General features: G+C 35.3%; 3 long non-coding RNA genes across 12 annotated transcripts; all 3 read right to left on the bottom strand.

Moving 5' to 3' along the window:
* Window positions 1-4,619: 4,619 nt before the first annotated feature.
* LOC120285620 lies at window positions 4,620-9,026 on the bottom strand. Of its 4 annotated transcripts, XR_005544845.2 has the most exons (5): window positions 6,613-9,026; window positions 6,369-6,543; window positions 5,934-6,012; window positions 5,677-5,853; window positions 4,620-5,568 (listed from the first exon to the last, which is right to left on the bottom strand). It is a non-coding gene; the product is annotated as an uncharacterized LOC120285620 (long non-coding RNA). The 4 variants fall into 4 exon arrangements; XR_005544844.2 differs by having other exon boundaries at window positions 4,621-5,568; window positions 6,479-9,026; XR_005544843.2 differs by having other exon boundaries at window positions 4,621-5,563; window positions 6,369-9,026.
* A 1,157-nt stretch (window positions 9,027-10,183) lies between these two features.
* LOC120285619 lies at window positions 10,184-14,769 on the bottom strand. 4 transcript variants are annotated; one of them, XR_005544841.2, is made up of 5 exons: window positions 12,356-14,769; window positions 12,112-12,286; window positions 11,677-11,755; window positions 11,420-11,596; window positions 10,184-11,311 (listed from the first exon to the last, which is right to left on the bottom strand). It is a non-coding gene; the product is annotated as an uncharacterized LOC120285619 (long non-coding RNA). The 4 variants fall into 4 exon arrangements; XR_005544839.2 differs by having other exon boundaries at window positions 10,184-11,306; window positions 12,112-14,769; XR_005544840.2 differs by having other exon boundaries at window positions 10,185-11,311; window positions 12,222-14,769.
* Window positions 14,770-15,926: 1,157 nt separating this feature from the next.
* LOC120285626 lies at window positions 15,927-21,497 on the bottom strand. 4 transcript variants are annotated; one of them, XR_005544849.2, is made up of 5 exons: window positions 18,073-21,497; window positions 17,829-18,003; window positions 17,420-17,498; window positions 17,163-17,339; window positions 15,927-17,054 (listed from the first exon to the last, which is right to left on the bottom strand). It is a non-coding gene; the product is annotated as an uncharacterized LOC120285626 (long non-coding RNA). The 4 variants fall into 4 exon arrangements; XR_005544847.2 differs by having other exon boundaries at window positions 15,927-17,049; window positions 17,829-21,496; XR_005544848.2 differs by having other exon boundaries at window positions 15,928-17,054; window positions 17,939-21,495.
* Window positions 21,498-21,602: the final 105 nt, after the last annotated feature.

Below are 21,602 nucleotides of genomic sequence, written 5' to 3' on the forward strand. Positions count from 1 at the left end.
CCTCAGCGATACCACCGCTTGCGCATGTGGAGATCCATATGAGGACTGGACTGGCACGTATTGTGCGCTTGCCCCCTATATGCAGATTTGCGGAAGCTTGATGGACTTGGAGTGCAGCGCTTTGGCGAAAACTGGACCTTCGAGAGAATCCTGAATGATCAAGAGACGACTGAACGGCTGGCAGTGTTTGCGGAGGAAGTGTTCCAGAGGAAGAGGGGTGTTTAGCCCAACATATTCGCCGTGTGGTTAGCGGGCGAGAATACTTCCACAGTCCGCTGTTGCTTGTCGTAAGAGGCAACTAATACAGCGATATGTTCCTCTAACCATGCTTGTCGGAGCCAAAGTAGGAGCCTCTTTTTCGGTACCACGGATTGTGCAGCTATCCAAGACACACATTGCACATTGATGTAGGCCCCCTGGTGGGAGTATCGTGGTGGCTGTGGTTGGTACCCATATCGCGGGTAGAGCTTTCGTGTTCGACGTTTGAGTTACAGTGCTGGTTGCGCAAATCTCGGGTGCTGCGACCCAAAGATCAGTAGAGATTTTAGGTAGATTACTTGCCCGGCAAGCAAGTACTCGAATTGCTAGCTATAGTTTCTAGTCCGGAACGCTTGGCTGGCGTATCCAGACACATGTCCAAATTTTCGTGTGATTAAAACAAGCGGTTTGGAAGTTATTAGCAATAAATCATTGCAAATTTTCTACTCAGCACGTGTTGCGAGGCGAGCTTTCGGGTAAGTTTTTTGAACAGCGCGCTTTTATTTTTATTTACTTTTTATTTATCATCTAATCAAATTGTTACTGCTGGAAAAGATTGTTCATTGTTCTTGTTTTTTTTTTAACAATTCAACTTACCTACCAAAAATCTCTTTTTAACTATTTTAAAAAAACGTGCAAATTAAAATTGCTACTATTTAATTATTTTTAAAAATAATTTGTATTTTATTATTATTTGATATTTATTCGGTGATAGACTTGTCACTTATACTATTACAAGACACTTTCTTAATAGCTTATCTTTGATTTGAAGCTGTTCTCGTCACGAATTAGACTGATCATATAATTCTTTATCCTGATCCAATCAACCTCGGCCAGAAGCTTTTCGTTCGAAACTTTTTGAACTTTCAATTATGTTTAGGATAAAAGCTTTATGCTGAAATTATTTTATTGTATTGGGAAATTGAAATTTGCTGACCGATGCAGTTTAATTGAAGCGCAATAAGTTGATCATGGCTTGGTCTCCAAGTGGAAGTTGTGTTTACTTTAAGTTTGGTTATCTATCGGGTGGCTAAGTGTTGGCGACAAAAACAAGGGTAAAGGAAATGCTGGTGAGATTGGAGTTTGAAATTTGTTTATCAACTGGGGCAGAGTGCTATATTTACGGGTTGAATAGCTTGCATGTTTTGGCTGAAATGACTTATCGATAATAAACGGCTGAACGAAAATTTTAAAAAATATTATATTACCCGAAAAAATTGATATATCGAGTATTCTTAATTTTTTTATCTATATATATAAAATTCTCGTGTCACAGTTTACGTGGCCATACTCCTCCGAAACGGCTTGACCGATTTTGATGAAATTTGTTGTGCTTATCCAGTATATATGAGAATCGGCCCACATCCATTTTTCATCTCCCTAAATGTTAGGGGTACTCCACACCTAACTTTTTTTTTTATTCTTTAGACAACATTTTTTATTTCTATCTTTTTATGATACAAATCTTTTTTGATCTTTTAACATACACCAATATATACAATCCGCAATTTTTCCATTGAACGCTGGAAGGTCCACTTTTGGGAGTTCTGGCACGTAGTTGGAACTTTTGAACTGTTCCAACTTCATTTGAAGTACCATCTCTAGTGCGGCAACTTCAGATTGCAGAATGTCTGCCTCATCTTGATCCAAGGCAGTTCTGTCATACTTGTTTTCAATCAGTTTCAGTGTGACCGTCACGATGGACCAATGGCTTTTCATCATTGCCAGCTTCTTGACTAGTTCAATCTCACTTGAACTATCTAGGGTTTCGTAGATTACGCTCATCTCTCACTGGAGCTCCGAGCTGATGCGGTTTCAGATAATTTTGATCCGCTTGATATATTGGCTTTCAGTATTTGGTTCTGCAGCTCTCCTTGCATCAATTTCACAGATCTTACCGACAACATCTTGGGAAAACAATCACTGTGACTTTTTTGTGCTTTCTGCTTGTATTCTTTGGCATGATCCGTTGGAGGATTTTTTGATTGGACGCCCAGTTGACCTGGCTGTTCCTCGACTCACAGCTGATTGATCAGCAAAGGAAAACCAAGAACACAATGTTTCACCTTATAGTTATAGAATAACCTTGCTCTTTTTACTTTGAAGCGCTGGTTTTTTCTTCTGTGTTTCTTATCACTGGTGGGGGGAACCAATATGTTCACACTATAAACATGTGCGTACACTTAATGAGTTCAATTCGGGTGTTTGATTCTAACTGACTCGCTGCTGCGAGGGCTTCGACTTTTATTCATTCTTGCAGCACTTGTAAGACGTCGCAGTCTGCGTTGCCAGTTTTCGGCAAATTGTTAGAGGGGATCATGGTGAACCGATTGAAGGACGTTCTCCCGATGGAAACAGATGACAATTTGAATTCCCAGGAAGACGCTGCGTTGAGGATGCTTGGAAACACGTGAGCACTGTTGCTGCCAGCCCGGTACAATATATTATCGGAATCTTCGTGGACTTCAAAGGATCTTTCGACGTGGAGTGGAATGTCGTGATGAGACGACTCATCGACTCCAGCTGCCGAGAAGCCAGCTTGTGGAGAAGCTTCTTCTCTGGCAGGAGCCCCCAGGATGCCCTCAGGCATCCATCAGAGGTCAATTTATTTGGAACCTTATGATGGACTCACTTCTCCAGCGCGTTTCAGACGTCTTACTCTACGAGTAACGGGTATACATGTTGAATAGAAATAGAAGTAACTACTGATAGGACCAGCTTATAAATATAAACAAGAGAGAATGCTATAGTCGAGTTCCCCGACTATCAGAAACCCGTTACTCAGCTGGGGTGAATTTTTCTGGGATATTGATAGATACTGGGGAATAAAATGAGAGAAAATTAAAAAATTGTTCCAAAGTGTGGGCGTGACCTGTTCGGCGGATTTGGGGCGTTAGAGTGGGCGTGGCAAAAACATTTTTGGCAAATTGATAGACACTTACAGGACTGATAAGATTATGCAAAAATATAGAAAATTGGTTCAAAAATGTGGGCGTGGCAAAAAGGTTTTTTTGGCAATTTTGGATTCAGGGTGGGACGCAGATAGCCTCAGTGCTGATGAACGTAAACTATGCGACAGCGGTCCTAAAATAGGGCACTTTAACCGTTGGATGGTCAAGGTGTCGCATAACCCAGGACGTCAAGCCCACGAGATGCTACAAGTGTCTGTGCTACGGATATCGAGCAGCGACCTGCAAGCGACTGATAGGGCAGACAGCTGTCTACGAAGCGGTGAGCGTGGCACAAGGCATTTTATTCTAATGCCTTTGGTATACATATACATAAAAATTCTTGATAGTAACAAGATTCAAGATCTAGATTACCTTTTTGTGACCAAAATACTAAGTTTTGATTACGTCATTATATTAGTATAAGATTAGACTTTAGTGTTGCATACAAGAAATTTAAAAAAAAAATCCCGTACTGGAATCGGTAAAAGTATGTAAAAAGTAGAAACGGTCGTATTTTAAAACATGTTTTAATTGCATATATTATATATTTTTATCAATATGCCAAAAATTGGCCACCATCAGAGTTCCAGATATCGGATAGTTGAAGAACCATACTGTTCTCTTCTGTCTTCGAAATTATTAATAGAATTACAAAACTAAAAAAATGTACGAAAGAGATATTAATTTTTAGTAGAAATTTGATGATACATTTTTATTAAATTCTTGGACAAACAATCGCTCAGAGCTCGGATGGGTGTCCGGATCCTTAGGCTGGGTTCGATCTTCAGGACGACGTTGAGTCGGAAGGTGCTTGTTCGGGACCGGAGTGTCACCGAGCAGACCTCGTTGCCTCCCAGCCGAGTGATGGGCAGCCGGAACGCAGCCGCTAACGACCGGTCGATGCTGCTCACCGGCATGCATGGGTCGATCATGGCCCGGTTTCGAAGGTCTTCGAGCCCGTGTCCAGCACGACGATGGCTGTAGGCAGTATGGGGACAGCCTTCTGCTGCTGCTGACGCGGGCGATTGTTGGCGACTGGGGCTGGTGGCGGAGTGCGGGAAATCCGGCTCGAAGGACCATGAAATGGAGTGGGCGGAAAGATTCCTTTGGTTGTGGTTGCTGCGGCGGCTGCTGAATTTTCCCCGAAATTAAAAACGCGCGGGGTTGACTTCAACTTTTCGTTCTTTATTCACGCACTTGTAAATTAAGACTACCTTAACACTAACAGTAGAAATACCGCGGGACCGCGGAGTGGTGAATACCTTGCGGGAAGGGAGGAGAGCGAGAGAAGAGAAGGAGAGCGCGAGCAGCGGTGCTTGCGAGCCGTGGAGGAGCTTCGAGTACAAGCATTGGCCGCTTACACTGCCGCTCAACTGTTTGCGCCCTTCTGGCGTGAACACCATCATTGTATATTTTTGGCGTTCCTAATTTATGTAAAATTTAATTCATTTTTGTTGTTCTTTTTTGAATGTATGTGAAGAAATAGTAATCTGAATTTTTCGTATTTCATTCAGTATCATCTAAATATATAAAAACCTCGTGTTACAGTTTTTTTTTTAATTTCTATCTTTTAATGATATAACATAGACCAATATATAAAATCCGCAATTTGTACCCTTCTACGATTGACCCTTATTTTTTAATAGCCATTTTAGTAAATTAATCAATTTTTCTTTCCGGTCAAAAACTGATCAATCGTCATTTAATTAGTTATCTCCGCCAGATGTCTACAGGTGTCTGACCCAGTAAACAGCACGGAGTAGGGATGAGAACAAAGCCGGTCTCCTTTCTTGCTCACTCCCTACACAATTGTCGGCCACCATTACTGTTTAAGCATCAAGTGTAATATAATTCAAATAAAACCTATATATTTGATATGAATTATATATAAACAAATGAAAACAAATTATTTCAAAACTGCGGCAAAAATCCTGGCCCCTATTTCATCATTAAATAATTTCATTTATTATATTTATGTACATATGTCTTGTACAGTGAGCAATGCCGAGAAAACGCAAAGCTCGAAACTTGCGAAATATCAGACCCGAAAGAACAGAAGAACAAATCCAGCAACAAAATACTGATGCAAGGGCGTCGCCAGGGTGGGCAGCTGATGATCAGCAATTCAATTCTACATTCAAAATCGGCACCGGGTGGATCTGGCAAAACTTTCGTTATTTCGCTAATTCTTGCTGAAATACGATCAAATGATGGCGTCGCATTGGCATCATCGGGCATTGCAGCAACTTGATTGGATGGAGGTAGAACAGCTCATTCAGTATTTAAGCTGCCACTAAATAGTCAGAATAACCATGACGCAGTATGCATCATTAAGAAACAATCGTCAATGGCCACTGTGCTGAAACGGTGTAAAATTATTATTTGGGATGAATTGGTACTATGGCACTCAAATATTCACTTGAGGCTTTGAACAGGACATTGAATGATAATAAAAACAGTGACAAACCATTTGGCGGAACTCTGTTGGTCCTTTCAGGTGATTTCAGACAAACACTTCCAGTCATTCCATGTTCAACATACGCTGATGAGATTATCGCTTGCTTAAAATCATCTCCATTGTGGCGTAATGTTGAAAAATTACAGCCAAAAAAGCGGCAAAAATGTAGAAGTTGACAATTTAAATCTGAAGATACAAATATTGTTTCCAGGGAACTTGGTATCATATAAATCTATTGATACATTTTGCGACGAAAACAAACTCACTGGATCTGCCAGGCATGCCACCGAATAATTTATTTGTCATGCTCTCGAGAGGGAAAACCATCCAGTTTGTTTGTGTTAGCTAAAGATGGACAAACAAAAAATATTGTTCACGCTATAGCATTAAGAGGAAGAATGCATAAAGGAAGAATTTAATCTCATTACTATTCAGAAATAGTTATTAGAGCCGCAAAAGAATTCAATCAGAGCATTCATTCTACAACAAATCAAAAACCTTTTGATATTCTATATAATAAAATTGTACACAAAAACATAGTAAAAATATTAAAAAACACTCAAGAAAAAATGTTAAAAACACATAATGAAGGTCGTAAGGAAAAGAATATCATGTAGTGCAAGTAGTCTATGAAAAGAAGCATGGAGAAAGAAATAAACTGAAAACAAGATATAAGAAACAGGTTTTTAAGGAAAACTTACCAAGCAAAATACTAATTAATGGTAGAAACAGAATTATTCACAAAGAGAATATAAAGTTTTTCCAAACATTATATTTCGTTTAAAATTACAGAAAATGCATTTGTTATTACTTTTAACACCATTCATAATGATAACCACTTTAGAAATAATTGGTTACTCCAATCACGAATTTTTCCTGTTCAAAGACAAGAAGGATGTTCTTACTTCTTACTTATAAAAAAGGTCACAGTGGGTAATAACTTACGAACTGCAATTAATCGAATTAATTTTGTCACAGCTGATATCAACTAAATGAGTTAGGCACTGTTTGGAAATGTTTAGCTGGAACTCCGAATCACGATGATTTCATTACAGTACAGAATAAAATAATTGAAAACAATAACCAACAATTTATTATTAATTCACAATTGTTTAATGAGATAAAATCACTTTCCAATCACTTTAAGAAAACATCGATTACGATTGCTAACATTCGACATGCAAAACATTATTGATACTATTACACTGGCAAAAAACGATGTACTTAACACAAAAATGTTAAAAAATGAAGACATTAAAGAAATATTAAATCACCAACAAAAGCCTGTAATTATTGCAGATCTAATGGATATCTCAACATTGTACTACATCACGAACTCATAATTATTTATATCAAATACCCTGAAATACTTAATTGGTGCGAAATGTATTATGCCAGATCCATTTCACATAATGATGGAAAATTACTAATAAACAATCAGGTCGCAGAATGCGAAAATTATTTTTATGAAATATCTAATTTTAAGAACGTACTTTTTAATAACTATGGCATTTTAAGTAGAGCTAAAACTTGTTTTACCTGCTTACTAAATAAATACGAGTACAAATTAAGAATATAGTTATCATTCAAGAAGGTGCCATTCTAATTAATGGAAATAATATTGTAAATAATTCTCATTTAGACGGGTAATATTTAATAACATTTAACGGCACAACTACAATAAATAATATTTCATACACCAAATTTAGAAAACAAAATACTTGAGTACATAACCACTAACCACTTTAAGAATCTGGAAATATCAGATTATATAAGATCCAACGATTCAGAACTTACTCTTGACAACATTAATATTTTAAACCCATTTATTGAAATTTACAATTGGAAAATATTGGAATTGGAATTTCATTTATATTATTAATTTTAATCATTTTGTATTTGATTACTACATTAATAATAAAAGTCAGATATATTATATTTGTAACCAAACAAAAACGGCCAGAACTAGAAACACCAAATACTGAGAATGAATTTTTAACAGAATTAAGAGAGCATTTAACCGAAATACATAATGAAGCGGGCGCTTCATTTTAGAAGAACAAATTTTAAACTCCAATCTCAGCAGCATCTCAATTATCCAACCCGTAAATATAGCATTTTGCCCCAGTTGATAAATTTCAGCAGCATTTCTTTTGTCCGTTTTTGTCGAAAAAAAAACAGTCAGCAAATTTCAATTTCACAATGCTGTGAAATAATTTCAGTATAAACATATTATTTATCCTAAACATATTTGAAAGTTCAAGAATTCTTCTAAATTCTAAAGAAAACCGAGGCCGAGGTTGATTGGATCAGGATTAAGATTTAGAAGATCAGTCTGAATCGGGACAAGATCGTGTTCATAAGAAGTGTATCTTGTAATACTATAAGTGAAAATGATCACCAATAAAATATTAAATTATAACAAAATAAAAATTATTTTTTAAATAATTTAAGAGTAACAATTTTAAATTGCATTTATTATTGACCAATTGTTATTTCTGCATACCAGAAACAAATAAACAAAGAAATCAACTGTTGCACGCACAAAAAAAATTTGTCTGCACTAATAAGTTTTTCCCTTGATACAAATATTTATATATCTGTTGAACCGAAGACACTAGAATAACTAGTTACAAGTTATAGTTAACTAGTTGTTCTAGTGTCTTTGTTTGAACCACATCGTTTTCTTTTTTTTTCATTCTGCAAAATGAGTTTTATTCAGTGTGGTCTGTTTTATGTGTTTGTGACTGTGAAAACTAATAAAAAATCGATTTGTCCCCTTAATACCATAAAAATGTACGGAACATGGTTTAAAAGCCTGAAGTCCAAGGAAAGAAAGCGTATTACGTTTCCAAATGAACATTTCAATGTGCCATGCGAAAAATTGAGGAACATTTTATGGTCAGATGTGATTAAGCTTGTTATTTTTGTGGGCAATGGATCTTGATCGTACGTACGGCTCCCTAAAAACACCGAATATAAGGCAAACAAGAGAAAATGCTAAGTCGAGTTCCCCGACTAACAGATACCATTTGTTCAGTTAGTGTGAATGCAAACGCGAAATTTCATAATTTTTCTGGGATATCTATAGATATTGGGGAATAGAATGAGAAAAAATGTAAGAATTGTTCAATAAAGAATTGTGACTAATAAAATTATGAAAAAATATCAAACAATTTTTCAATAATGTGGGCGTGGCAGTTTTCGGCGGTTTTAGGGCATTAAAGTGGACGTCGCAAAAAGTGTTTTGTTTACAAGATTGACAAAACTATGACGGACATGGCCAGATCGACTCTGCCATTGATCCTGAACAAGAATATATATACTTTATATGGTCGGAAACACTTAAACCCGGAGGACCCAGTGTGTGTAGATCTTCGGTGCGTTCGAAACTCGCTGCGCGAAATGGATAATAATAATTGTGCTCCGACATATACATAAAAATTCTTGATAGTAACAAGATTCAAGATCTAGATTACCTTTTTGTGACCAAAATACTAAGTTTTGATTACGTCATTATATTAGTATAAGATTAGACTTTAGTGTTGCATACAAGAAATTTAAAAAAAAAATCCCGTACTGGAATCGGTAAAAGTATGTAAAAAGTAGAAACGGTCGTATTTTAAAACATGTTTTAATTGCATATATTATATATTTTTATCAATATGCCAAAAATTGGCCACCATCAGAGTTCCAGATATCGGATAGTTGAAGAACCATACTGTTCTCTTCTGTCTTCGAAATTATTAATAGAATTACAAAACTAAAAAAATGTACGAAAGAGATATTAATTTTTTGTAGAAATTTGATGATACATTTTTATTTAATTCTTGGACAAACAATCGCTCAGAGCTCGGATGGGTGTCCGGATCCTTAGGCTGGGTTCGATCTTCAGGACGACGTTGAGTCGGAAGGTGCTTGTTCGGGACCGGAGTGTCACCGAGCAGACCTCGTTGCCTCCCAGCCGAGTGATGGGCAGCCGGAACGCAGCCGCTAACGACCGGTCGATGCTGCTCACCGGCATGCATGGGTCGATCATGGCCCGGTTTCGAAGGTCTTCGAGCCCGTGTCCAGCACGACGATGGCTGTAGGCAGTATGGGGACAGCCTTCTGCTGCTGCTGACGCGGGCGATTGTTGGCGACTGGGGCTGGTGGCGGAGTGCGGGAAATCCGGCTCGAAGGACCATGAAATGGAGTGGGCGGAAAGATTCCTTTGGTTGTGGTTGCTGCGGCGGCTGCTGAATTTTCCCCGAAATTAAAAACGCGCGGGGTTGACTTCAACTTTTCGTTCTTTATTCACGCACTTGTAAATTAAGACTACCTTAACACTAACAGTAGAAATACCGCGGGACCGCGGAGTGGTGAATACCTTGCGGGAAGGGAGGAGAGCGAGAGAAGAGAAGGAGAGCGCGAGCAGCGGTGCTTGCGAGCCGTGGAGGAGCTTCGAGTACAAGCATTGGCCGCTTACACTGCCGCTCAACTGTTTGCGCCCTTCTGGCGTGAACACCATCATTGTATATTTTTGGCGTTCCTAATTTATGTAAAATTTAATTCATTTTTGTTGTTCTTTTTTGAATGTATGTGAAGAAATAGTAATCTGAATTTTTCGTATTTCATTCAGTATCATCTAAATATATAAAAACCTCGTGTTACAGTTTTTTTTTTAATTTCTATCTTTTAATGATATAACATAGACCAATATATAAAATCCGCAATTTGTACCCTTCTACGATTGACCCTTATTTTTTAATAGCCATTTTAGTAAATTAATCAATTTTTCTTTCCGGTCAAAAACTGATCAATCGTCATTTAATTAGTTATCTCCGCCAGATGTCTACAGGTGTCTGACCCAGTAAACAGCACGGAGTAGGGATGAGAACAAAGCCGGTCTCCTTTCTTGCTCACTCCCTACACAATTGTCGGCCACCATTACTGTTTAAGCATCAAGTGTAATATAATTCAAATAAAACCTATATATTTGATATGAAATATATAAACAAATGAAAACAAATTATTTCAAAACTGCGGCAAAAATCCTGGCGGAGTAGGGATGAGAACAAAGCCGGTCTCCTTTCTTGCTCACTCCCTACACAATTGTCGGCCACCATTACTGTTTAAGCATCAAGTGTAATATAATTCAAATAAAACCTATATATTTGATATGAATTATATATAAACAAATGAAAACAAATTATTTCAAAACTGCGGCAAAAATCCTGGCCCCTATTTCATCATTAAATAATTTCATTTATTATATTTATGTACATATGTCTTGTACAGTGAGCAATGCCGAGAAAACGCAAAGCTCGAAACTTGCGAAATATCAGACCCGAAAGAACAGAAGAACAAATCCAGCAACAAAATACTGATGCAAGGGCGTCGCCAGGGTGGGCAGCTGATGATCAGCAATTCAATTCTACATTCAAAATCGGCACCGGGTGGATCTGGCAAAACTTTCGTTATTTCGCTAATTCTTGCTGAAATACGATCAAATGATGGCGTCGCATTGGCATCATCGGGCATTGCAGCAACTTGATTGGATGGAGGTAGAACAGCTCATTCAGTATTTAAGCTGCCACTAAATAGTCAGAATAACCATGACGCAGTATGCATCATTAAGAAACAATCGTCAATGGCCACTGTGCTGAAACGGTGTAAAATTATTATTTGGGATGAATTGGTACTATGGCACTCAAATATTCACTTGAGGCTTTGAACAGGACATTGAATGATAATAAAAACAGTGACAAACCATTTGGCGGAACTCTGTTGGTCCTTTCAGGTGATTTCAGACAAACACTTCCAGTCATTCCATGTTCAACATACGCTGATGAGATTATCGCTTGCTTAAAATCATCTCCATTGTGGCGTAATGTTGAAAAATTACAGCCAAAAAAGCGGCAAAAATGTAGAAGTTGACAATTTAAATCTGAAGATACAAATATTGTTTCCAGGGAACTTGGTATCATATAAATCTATTGATACATTTTGCGACGAAAACAAACTCACTGGATCTGCCAGGCATGCCACCGAATAATTTATTTGTCATGCTCTCGAGAGGGAAAACCATCCAGTTTGTTTGTGTTAGCTAAAGATGGACAAACAAAAAATATTGTTCACGCTATAGCATTAAGAGGAAGAATGCATAAAGGAAGAATTTAATCTCATTACTATTCAGAAATAGTTATTAGAGCCGCAAAAGAATTCAATCAGAGCATTCATTCTACAACAAATCAAAAACCTTTTGATATTCTATATAATAAAATTGTACACAAAAACATAGTAAAAATATTAAAAAACACTCAAGAAAAAATGTTAAAAACACATAATGAAGGTCGTAAGGAAAAGAATATCATGTAGTGCAAGTAGTCTATGAAAAGAAGCATGGAGAAAGAAATAAACTGAAAACAAGATATAAGAAACAGGTTTTTAAGGAAAACTTACCAAGCAAAATACTAATTAATGGTAGAAACAGAATTATTCACAAAGAGAATATAAAGTTTTTCCAAACATTATATTTCGTTTAAAATTACAGAAAATGCATTTGTTATTACTTTTAACACCATTCATAATGATAACCACTTTAGAAATAATTGGTTACTCCAATCACGAATTTTTCCTGTTCAAAGACAAGAAGGATGTTCTTACTTCTTACTTATAAAAAAGGTCACAGTGGGTAATAACTTACGAACTGCAATTAATCGAATTAATTTTGTCACAGCTGATATCAACTAAATGAGTTAGGCACTGTTTGGAAATGTTTAGCTGGAACTCCGAATCACGATGATTTCATTACAGTACAGAATAAAATAATTGAAAACAATAACCAACAATTTATTATTAATTCACAATTGTTTAATGAGATAAAATCACTTTCCAATCACTTTAAGAAAACATCGATTACGATTGCTAACATTCGACATGCAAAACATTATTGATACTATTACACTGGCAAAAAACGATGTACTTAACACAAAAATGTTAAAAAATGAAGACATTAAAGAAATATTAAATCACCAACAAAAGCCTGTAATTATTGCAGATCTAATGGATATCTCAACATTGTACTACATCACGAACTCATAATTATTTATATCAAATACCCTGAAATACTTAATTGGTGCGAAATGTATTATGCCAGATCCATTTCACATAATGATGGAAAATTACTAATAAACAATCAGGTCGCAGAATGCGAAAATTATTTTTATGAAATATCTAATTTTAAGAACGTACTTTTTAATAACTATGGCATTTTAAGTAGAGCTAAAACTTGTTTTACCTGCTTACTAAATAAATACGAGTACAAATTAAGAATATAGTTATCATTCAAGAAGGTGCCATTCTAATTAATGGAAATAATATTGTAAATAATTCTCATTTAGACGGGTAATATTTAATAACATTTAACGGCACAACTACAATAAATAATATTTCATACACCAAATTTAGAAAACAAAATACTTGAGTACATAACCACTAACCACTTTAAGAATCTGGAAATATCAGATTATATAAGATCCAACGATTCAGAACTTACTCTTGACAACATTAATATTTTAAACCCATTTATTGAAATTTACAATTGGAAAATATTGGAATTGGAATTTCATTTATATTATTAATTTTAATCATTTTGTATTTGATTACTACATTAATAATAAAAGTCAGATATATTATATTTGTAACCAAACAAAAACGGCCAGAACTAGAAACACCAAATACTGAGAATGAATTTTTAACAGAATTAAGAGAGCATTTAACCGAAATACATAATGAAGCGGGCGCTTCATTTTAGAAGAACAAATTTTAAACTCCAATCTCAGCAGCATCTCAATTATCCAACCCGTAAATATAGCATTTTGCCCCAGTTGATAAATTTCAGCAGCATTTCTTTTGTCCGTTTTTGTCGAAAAAAAAACAGTCAGCAAATTTCAATTTCACAATGCTGTGAAATAATTTCAGTATAAACATATTATTTATCCTAAACATATTTGAAAGTTCAAGAATTCTTCTAAATTCTAAAGAAAACCGAGGCCGAGGTTGATTGGATCAGGATTAAGATTTAGAAGATCAGTCTGAATCGGGACAAGATCGTGTTCATAAGAAGTGTATCTTGTAATACTATAAGTGAAAATGATCACCAATAAAATATTAAATTATAACAAAATAAAAATTATTTTTTAAATAATTTAAGAGTAACAATTTTAAATTGCATTTATTATTGACCAATTGTTATTTCTGCATACCAGAAACAAATAAACAAAGAAATCAACTGTTGCACGCACAAAAAAAATTTGTCTGCACTAATAAGTTTTTCCCTTGATACAAATATTTATATATCTGTTGAACCGAAGACACTAGAATAACTAGTTACAAGTTATAGTTAACTAGTTGTTCTAGTGTCTTTGTTTGAACCACATCGTTTTCTTTTTTTTTCATTCTGCAAAATGAGTTTTATTCAGTGTGGTCTGTTTTATGTGTTTGTGACTGTGAAAACTAATAAAAAATCGATTTGTCCCCTTAATACCATAAAAATGTACGGAACATGGTTTAAAAGCCTGAAGTCCAAGGAAAGAAAGCGTATTACGTTTCCAAATGAACATTTCAATGTGCCATGCGAAAAATTGAGGAACATTTTATGGTCAGATGTGATTAAGCTTGTTATTTTTGTGGGCAATGGATCTTGATCGTACGTACGGCTCCCTAAAAACACCGAATATAAGGCAAACAAGAGAAAATGCTAAGTCGAGTTCCCCGACTAACAGATACCATTTGTTCAGTTAGTGTGAATGCAAACGCGAAATTTCATAATTTTTCTGGGATATCTATAGATATTGGGGAATAGAATGAGAAAAAATGTAAGAATTGTTCAATAAAGAATTGTGACTAATAAAATTATGAAAAAATATCAAACAATTTTTCAATAATGTGGGCGTGGCAGTTTTCGGCGGTTTTAGGGCATTAAAGTGGACGTCGCAAAAAGTGTTTTGTTTACAAGATTGACAAAACTATGACGGACATGGCCAGATCGACTCTGCCATTGATCCTGAACAAGAATATATATACTTTATATGGTCGGAAACACTTAAACCCGGAGGACCCAGTGTGTGTAGATCTTCGGTGCGTTCGAAACTCGCTGCGCGAAATGGATAATAATAATTGTGCTCCGACATATACATAAAAATTCTTGATAGTAACAAGATTCAAGATCTAGATTACCTTTTTGTGACCAAAATACTAAGTTTTGATTACGTCATTATATTAGTATAAGATTAGACTTTAGTGTTGCATACAAGAAATTTAAAAAAAAAATCCCGTACTGGAATCGGTAAAAGTATGTAAAAAGTAGAAACGGTCGTATTTTAAAACATGTTTTAATTGCATATATTATATATTTTTATCAATATGCCAAAAATTGGCCACCATCAGAGTTCCAGATATCGGATAGTTGAAGAACCATACTGTTCTCTTCTGTCTTCGAAATTATTAATAGAATTACAAAACTAAAAAAATGTACGAAAGAGATATTAATTTTTTGTAGAAATTTGATGATACATTTTTATTTAATTCTTGGACAAACAATCGCTCAGAGCTCGGATGGGTGTCCGGATCCTTAGGCTGGGTTCGATCTTCAGGACGACGTTGAGTCGGAAGGTGCTTGTTCGGGACCGGAGTGTCACCGAGCAGACCTCGTTGCCTCCCAGCCGAGTGATGGGCAGCCGGAACGCAGCCGCTAACGACCGGTCGATGCTGCTCACCGGCATGCATGGGTCGATCATGGCCCGGTTTCGAAGGTCTTCGAGCCCGTGTCCAGCACGACGATGGCTGTAGGCAGTATGGGGACAGCCTTCTGCTGCTGCTGACGCGGGCGATTGTTGGCGACTGGGGCTGGTGGCGGAGTGCGGGAAATCCGGCTCGAAGGACCATGAAATGGAGTGGGCGGAAAGATTCCTTTGGTTGTGGTTGCTGCGGCGGCTGCTGAATTTTCCCCGAAATTAAAAACGCGCGGGGTTGACTTCAACTTTTCGTTCTTTATTCACGCACTTGTAAATTAAGACTACCTTAACACTAACAGTAGAAATACCGCGGGACCGCGGAGTGGTGAATACCTTGCGGGAAGGGAGGAGAGCGAGAGAAGAGAAGGAGAGCGCGAGCAGCGGTGCTTGCGAGCCGTGGAGGAGCTTCGAGTACAAGCATTGGCCGCTTACACTGCCGCTCAACTGTTTGCGCCCTTCTGGCGTGAACACCATCATTGTATATTTTTGGCGTTCCTAATTTATGTAAAATTTAATTCATTTTTGTTGTTCTTTTTTGAATGTATGTGAAGAAATAGTAATCTGAATTTTTCGTATTTCATTCAGTATCATCTAAATATATAAAAACCTCGTGTTACAGTTTTTTTTTTAATTTCTATCTTTTAATGATATAACATAGACCAATATATAAAATCCGCAATTTGTACCCTTCTACGATTGACCCTTATTTTTTAATAGCCATTTTAGTAAATTAATCAATTTTTCTTTCCGGTCAAAAACTGATCAATCGTCATTTAATTAGTTATCTCCGCCAGATGTCTACAGGTGTCTGACCCAGTAAACAGCACGGAGTAGGGATGAGAACAAAGCCGGTCTCCTTTCTTGCTCACTCCCTACACAATTGTCGGCCACCATTACTGTTTAAGCATCAAGTGTAATATAATTCAAATAAAACCTATATATTTGATATGAAATATATAAACAAATGAAAACAAATTATTTCAAAACTGCGGCAAAAATCCTGGCGGAGTAGGGATGAGAACAAAGCCGGTCTCCTTTCTTGCTCACTCCCTACACAATTGTCGGCCACCATTACTGTTTAAGCATCAAGTGTAATATAATTCAAATAAAACCTATATATTTGATATGAATTATATATAAACAAATGAAAACAAATTATTTCAAAACTGCGGCAAAAATCCTGGCCCCTATTTCATCATTAAATAATTTCATTTATTATATTTATGTACATATGTCTTGTACAGTGAGCAATGCCGAGAAAACGCAAAGCTCGAAACTTGCGAAATATCAGACCCGAAAGAACAGAAGAACAAATCCAGCAACAAAATACTGATGCAAGGGCGTCGCCAGGGTGGGCAGCTGATGATCAGCAATTCAATTCTACATTCAAAATCGGCACCGGGTGGATCTGGCAAAACTTTCGTTATTTCGCTAATTCTTGCTGAAATACGATCAAATGATGGCGTCGCATTGGCATCATCGGGCATTGCAGCAACTTGATTGGATGGAGGTAGAACAGCTCATTCAGTATTTAAGCTGCCACTAAATAGTCAGAATAACCATGACGCAGTATGCATCATTAAGAAACAATCGTCAATGGCCACTGTGCTGAAACGGTGTAAAATTATTATTTGGGATGAATTGGTACTATGGCACTCAAATATTCACTTGAGGCTTTGAACAGGACATTGAATGATAATAAAAACAGTGACAAACCATTTGGCGGAACTCTGTTGGTCCTTTCAGGTGATTTCAGACAAACACTTCCAGTCATTCCATGTTCAACATACGCTGATGAGATTATCGCTTGCTTAAAATCATCTCCATTGTGGCGTAATGTTGAAAAATTACAGCCAAAAAAGCGGCAAAAATGTAGAAGTTGACAATTTAAATCTGAAGATACAAATATTGTTTCCAGGGAACTTGGTATCATATAAATCTATTGATACATTTTGCGACGAAAACAAACTCACTGGATCTGCCAGGCATGCCACCGAATAATTTATTTGTCATGCTCTCGAGAGGGAAAACCATCCAGTTTGTTTGTGTTAGCTAAAGATGGACAAACAAAAAATATTGTTCACGCTATAGCATTAAGAGGAAGAATGCATAAAGGAAGAATTTAATCTCATTACTATTCAGAAATAGTTATTAGAGCCGCAATAGAATTCAATCAGACCATTCATTCTACAACAAATCAAAAACCTTTTGATATTCTATATAATAGAATTGAAGAACACTCAAGAAAAAATGTTAGAAACACATAATGAAGGTCGTTAGGAACAGAATATCATGTAGTGCAAGTAGTCTATGAAAAGAAGCATGGAGAAAGAAATAAACTGAAAACAAGATATAAGAAACAGGTTTTTAAGGAAAACTTACCAAGCAAAATACTAATTAATGGTAGAAACAGAATTATTCACAAAGAGAATATAAAGTTTTTCCAAACATTATATTTCGTTTAAAATTACAGAAAATGCATTTGTTATTACTTTTAACACCATTCATAATGATAACCACTTTAGAAATAATTGGTTACTCCAATCACGAATTTTTCCTGTTCAAAGACAAGAAGGATGTTCTTACTTCTTACTTATAAAAAAGGTCACAGTGGGTAATAACTTACGAACTGCAATTAATCGAATTAATTTTGTCACAGCTGATATCAACTAAATGAGTTAGGCACTGTTTGGAAATGTTTAGCTGGAACTCCGAATCACGATGTTTTCATTACAGTACAGAATAAAATAATTGAAAACAATAACCAACAATTTATTATTAATTCACAATTGTTTAATGAGATAAAATCACTTTCCAATCACTTTAAGAAAACATCGATTACGATTGCTAACATTCGACATGCAAAACATTATTGATACTATTACACTGGCAAAAAACGATGTACTTAACACAAAAATGTTAAAAAATGAAGACATTAAAGAAATATTAAATCACCAACAAAAGCCTGTAATTATTGCAGATCTAATGGATATCTCAACATTGTACTACATCACGAACTCATAATTATTTATATCAAATACCCTGAAATACTTAATTGGTGCGAAATGTATTATGCCAGATCCATTTCACATAATGATGGAAAATTACTAATAAACAATCAGGTCGCAGAATGCGAAAATTATTTTTATGAAATATCTAATTTTAAGAACGTACTTTTTAATAACTATGGCATTTTAAGTAGAGCTAAAACTTGTTTTACCTGCTTACTAAATAAATACGAGTACAAATTAAGAATATAGTTATCATTCAAGAAGGTGCCATTCTAATTAATGGAAATAATATTGTAAATAATTCTCATTTAGACGGGTAATATTTAATAACATTTAACGGCACAACTACAATAAATAATATTTCATACACCAAATTTAGAAAACAAAATACTTGAGTACATAACCACTAACCACTTTAAGAATCTGGAAATATCAGATTATATAAGATCCAACGATTCAGAACTTACTCTTGACAACATTAATATTTTAAACCCATTTATTGAAATTTACAATTGGAAAATATTGGAATTGGAATTTCATTTATATTATTAATTTTAATCATTTTGTATTTGATTACTACATTAATAATAAAAGTCAGATATATTATATTTGTAACCAAACAAAAACGGCCAGAACTAGAAACACCAAATACTGAGAATGAATTTTTAACAGAATTAAGAGAGCATTTAACCGAAATACATAATGAAGCGGGCGCTTCATTTTAGAAGAACAAATTTTAAACTCCAATCTCAGCAGCATCTCAATTATCCAACCCGTAAATATAGCATTTTGCCCCAGTTGATAAATTTCAGCAGCATTTCTTTTGTCCGTTTTTGTCGAAAAAAAAACAGTCAGCAAATTTCAATTTCACAATGCTGTGAAATAATTTCAGTATAAACATATTATTTATCCTAAACATATTTGAAAGTTCAAGAATTCTTCTAAATTCTAAAGAAAACCGAGGCCGAGGTTGATTGGATCAGGATTAAGATTTAGAAGATCAGTCTGAATCGGGACAAGATCGTGTTCATAAGAAGTGTATCTTGTAATACTATAAGTGAAAATGATCACCAATAAAATATTAAATTATAACAAAATAAAAATTATTTTTTAAATAATTTAAGAGTAACAATTTTAAATTGCATTTATTATTGACCAATTGTTATTTCTGCATACCAGAAACAAATAAACAAAGAAATCAACTGTTGCACGCACAAAAAAAATTTGTCTGCACTAATAAGTTTTTCCCTTGATACAAATATTTATATATCTGTTGAACCGAAGACACTAGAATAACTAGTTACAAGTTATAGTTAACTAGTTGTTCTAGTGTCTTTGTTTGAACCACATCGTTTTCTTTTTTTTTCATTCTGCAAAATGAGTTTTATTCAGTGTGGTCTGTTTTATGTGTTTGTGACTGTGAAAACTAATAAAAAATCGATTTGTCCCCTTAATACCATAAAAATGTACGGAACATGGTTTAAAAGCCTGAAGTCCAAGGAAAGAAAGCGTATTACGTTTCCAAATGAACATTTCAATGTGCCATGCGAAAAACTGAGGAACATTTTATGGTCAGATGTGATTAAGCTTGTTATTTTTGTGGGCAATGGATCTTGATCGTACGTACGGCTCCCTAAAAACACCGAATATAAGGCAAACAAGAGAAAATGCTAAGTCGAGTTCCCCGACTAACAGATACCATTTGTTCAGTTAGTGTGAATGCAAACGCGAAATTTCATAATTTTTCTGGGATATCTATAGATATTGGGGAATAGAATGAGAAAAAATGTAAGAATTGTTCAATAAAGAATTGTGACTAATAAAATTATGAAAAAATATCAAACAATTTTTCAATAATGTGGGCGTGACAGTTTTCGGCGGTTTTAGGGCATTAAAGTGGACGTCGCAAAAAGTGTTTTGTTTACAAGATTGACAAAACTATGACGGACATGGCCAGATCGACTCTGCCATTGATCCTGAACAAGAATATATATACTTTATATGGTCGGAAACACTTAAACCCGGAGGACCCAGTGTAATGGTATGGGCTCGTTTCTCGTACTATTGCGTAGGGCAAATACATTTGATACTCTACTCTTTGCCGAATGCGATATGCCCCTAAAGTGGGTGACCCCAAGCACACCAGCCAAGGATAAGTTCCAAAATAAATATGTATGTTCCTACGAATATTAAAAAGGCAGTTGTAGCTTCTCGACCAACAAACAATGAATAACTTTGGACAGTATTTAAGAAGTCCGGGACCAAAATATCCCTAAAACCGTGCCAGGACCTGGATGAATCCGTGCCAAAACGTTGAACAGTTGTTTAAAATAAAAAATTTAAGTTAATAATTAAGTTAAGAACTTAATTGTAATTTTTTTTTTATTTTCTAATAAGTGCATGATTTAACCTTTCTAAAAGGGTATTTTAGCTCTTTTAAAACCCTAAAATTGGGAATTATTCAAAACTTGATTGGGCAAGTGCTAATTAATTTTTCGCAGCTGTATATATGGCCATATATGTACATATACATACATATTGTGTACCTAGGTAAACAAAATAACAGGTCTAACCTGTAACTGTAACTGACACTATTTCAGCAACCACTAGAAATGTCCCAGAAATCTCACTGTCCTTAGAATCCATTTAAACTTAAAGTAAAAGACTTACACAAGGGCGACTGATCGGTTTTAACACATTGTGAACCAATTTACTCTAAAACAAAACTCACAACGGTCTGGACACCAACATATTTTTTGGTTGGGCTTAATTCCGTCCCGAAAATTTTGGTCTCCTTTACATACACATATGCCTATGTATGTATAAGTGATTGCATGTACACTTAGAGCGTAAAAGATAACGGGGGGTTAACATAACCCCGCTTAAACATTTACATTACATATACAAGACAACCTAAGCCTACATTATAAATTTGAATATTTTTATATTAATTATGAATACATGTTATATATATTTATATTATATAATTATATACAATATATGTGTATTCATTTGTAGATCATATATATATATACATATACACGATATATATGATATATATATATATATATATATATATATATATATATATATATATATATATATATATATATATATATGCATGTCACTTGCCTGCCACAATGTT

The sequence above is a fragment of the Drosophila simulans genome, unplaced genomic scaffold (genome assembly GCF_016746395.2).
Source record: "Drosophila simulans strain w501 unplaced genomic scaffold, Prin_Dsim_3.1 Segkk5_quiver_pilon, whole genome shotgun sequence".
Classification (NCBI taxonomy): Eukaryota; Metazoa; Arthropoda; class Insecta; order Diptera; family Drosophilidae; genus Drosophila; species Drosophila simulans.